The sequence below is a fragment of the Rhagoletis zephyria genome, unplaced genomic scaffold, assembly GCF_001687245.7.
Source record: "Rhagoletis zephyria isolate East Lansing unplaced genomic scaffold, Rhagoletis_zephyria_1.1 Rzeph_scaffold_00124, whole genome shotgun sequence".
NCBI lineage: Eukaryota > Metazoa > Arthropoda > Insecta > Diptera > Tephritidae > Rhagoletis > Rhagoletis zephyria.
The window spans coordinates 290354-292691 of NW_016157208.1; positions in this window are offsets into that span (position 1 = coordinate 290354).

Here is a 2338-nt window from a genome sequence, read left to right on the forward strand (position 1 = left end):
ACGGACGGACGGACGGACGGACAGACAGTCACCGCTTAATCGATTTCTCTTTTCATCCTGATCATTTATGTATACATTTGTCTATATCTATCTCGATTCGTTTTGCCTGTTACAAACAACCGTTATGTGATCAAAGTTATAATACCCTTGTGCACAAGTGCGCTCGGGTATAAAAAATATAAGGCATAAATGCAGTTGGGCTCCAAATCTCAAATAAAAAAAAAATATTGGAATCGATAGAGATGATTGAGCTGAGTATAACGGTGTACTTCTTTTTTTGGGCAAACAACAACAACAAGAATTATCAAAGGTTAAAGTTCAAAATAAACAATTTTTGAAATCAAGACTTCTCAAAAACGAATAAATGGATTTTGAAAATTTTGATCTCATTAATAGCAAATTTGATGCCCTTTAATTTGCTATACGTACTTTATATATACGTTGTATAGTTCATACAGAAATTGAATCAATGTAAAATAATTATAAAAAAAAAGCTTACAATCCCTAACTGCGGCCGACGCCGCCTACGCAGAAAGGTGTTCTCTGCAAAAGGTGTTCAGTGCCTTTTCTTCGCAACACAGAAAGAGAATTCTACGTTGTGAGGGTTATAATCCCTAAGTGCGGCCGCAGGCCGCCTACGCAGAAAGGTGTTCTATGCAAAAGGTGCCTTTTCTTCGCAACACAGAAAGAGAATTCTACGTTCTGAGGGTTATAATCCCTAAGTGCGGCCGAAGGCCGCCTACGCAGAAAGGTGTTCTCTGCAAAAGGTATTTTTTTATAATTATTTTACATTAATTCAATTTTTGTAAGAACTATACAACATATATATAAAGTACGTACACCAAATTAAAGGGAATCAAATTTCCTATTAAACGGGATCAGAATTTTCAAGATCCATCCATCCGTTTTTAAGAAATCTTGATTTCAAAAATTGCTTATTTTGAACTTTAACCTTTGATAATTTTTGTTGTTGTTGTTTGCCCAAAAAAAGAAGTATACCGTTATACTCAGCTCAATCATCTCTATCGATTCCAATATTTTTTTTTTNAGCTAAATCATCTCTATCGATTCCAATATTTATTTTTTTTTTTGAGATTTGGAGCCCAACTGCATTTGTTCCAATCATAATTATCGCAATTGGGCGTATTCATAGTCAACATAAAGTTGGCACTTATGCGCAATTTCAAATGGCCCTCTTATACCATGTTCTGACCGACAACGAAAACACTTTGAAAACGAGTTTTGGGATTGTGGGCGGAATGCTGGTCACACCGGCTGTTAGTGTTTTCGTTGACATTTCTTACATCCTCCGATTACAGTTTTGCTACACAAAAACAAAACCAAAATGCTTTTCCCTCATTTTCTTTTCATAAGCAACCTCTGACTTTCATCCTTATTTTACTTTGGCCAGCCAATTAACAATAAATCTGAAATGGCGTATTAAAGATGATAAAATATGACTTCCACTGCGATAAATAATCGAAAAAACTACTGAAGACACCGATTGGAATGAGTGGAACGTGAGTTTTTAAGTAGTTTTCAGCGAAAACTGGTTTTCGTTTGACTGATTTTACATGGACGAAAACACAAGTTTTAGGTCGAAAACCAGTTTTCGCAACGAAAACATGTTTTCGATGTCGGTCAGAACATGGTTAGGGGATTCCCTTAAACGCGAAGAGCAGAAAACTCGAAAACCTCGAAAGTTGTCGAGGCTGTTTTTGGGAATGCACCTTTTTTCAGCCTCGTAAACAATGGAGAAATTCCGAAGTTTGACAGCTCATTCAGAGTTTTTTGTATAATACATCGCATCAGCTGAAATAAATACATATAAAATCAGCATTGAAAATGCCACGAAAAAGTGAAAAATGTAAATTGTATGAAGTTCGTAGAATATTCGGATATAAAGGCAACACTGAAACTTACGAACGACTTTTCGAGGCTTTTTTCGAAAGTTTTCGAGGCACGCGAAAATCGCCACTCATACAATTTTTGACAGTTGTTTTTCGAGGCTGGAAAAGTTTCGAGGTTTCGTGGTTTTCGAGCCACTTTCGAGCTTAAGGGAATCCCCTAGGTATTAAGTAGAGATTAACTTCCACTATTCATTTTCAGATCATACATTTACTCTGCACATAAATGGCTAATGGGCTGTTTTTGCTTACGCGTAAAAGCACATTTAGCGCATTTAGCTCTAAATGCTACTCTAAATGTACATTTATCCATACAAAATTCGTCACCTAAATGCAACTAAATGCAACTCCATTTTTGCATTAAGAATCTAAATGCTAAAAGCAACCCTGTGATCTTCCAAAATTTCCACGATTCGAACATGGTTTAAAGA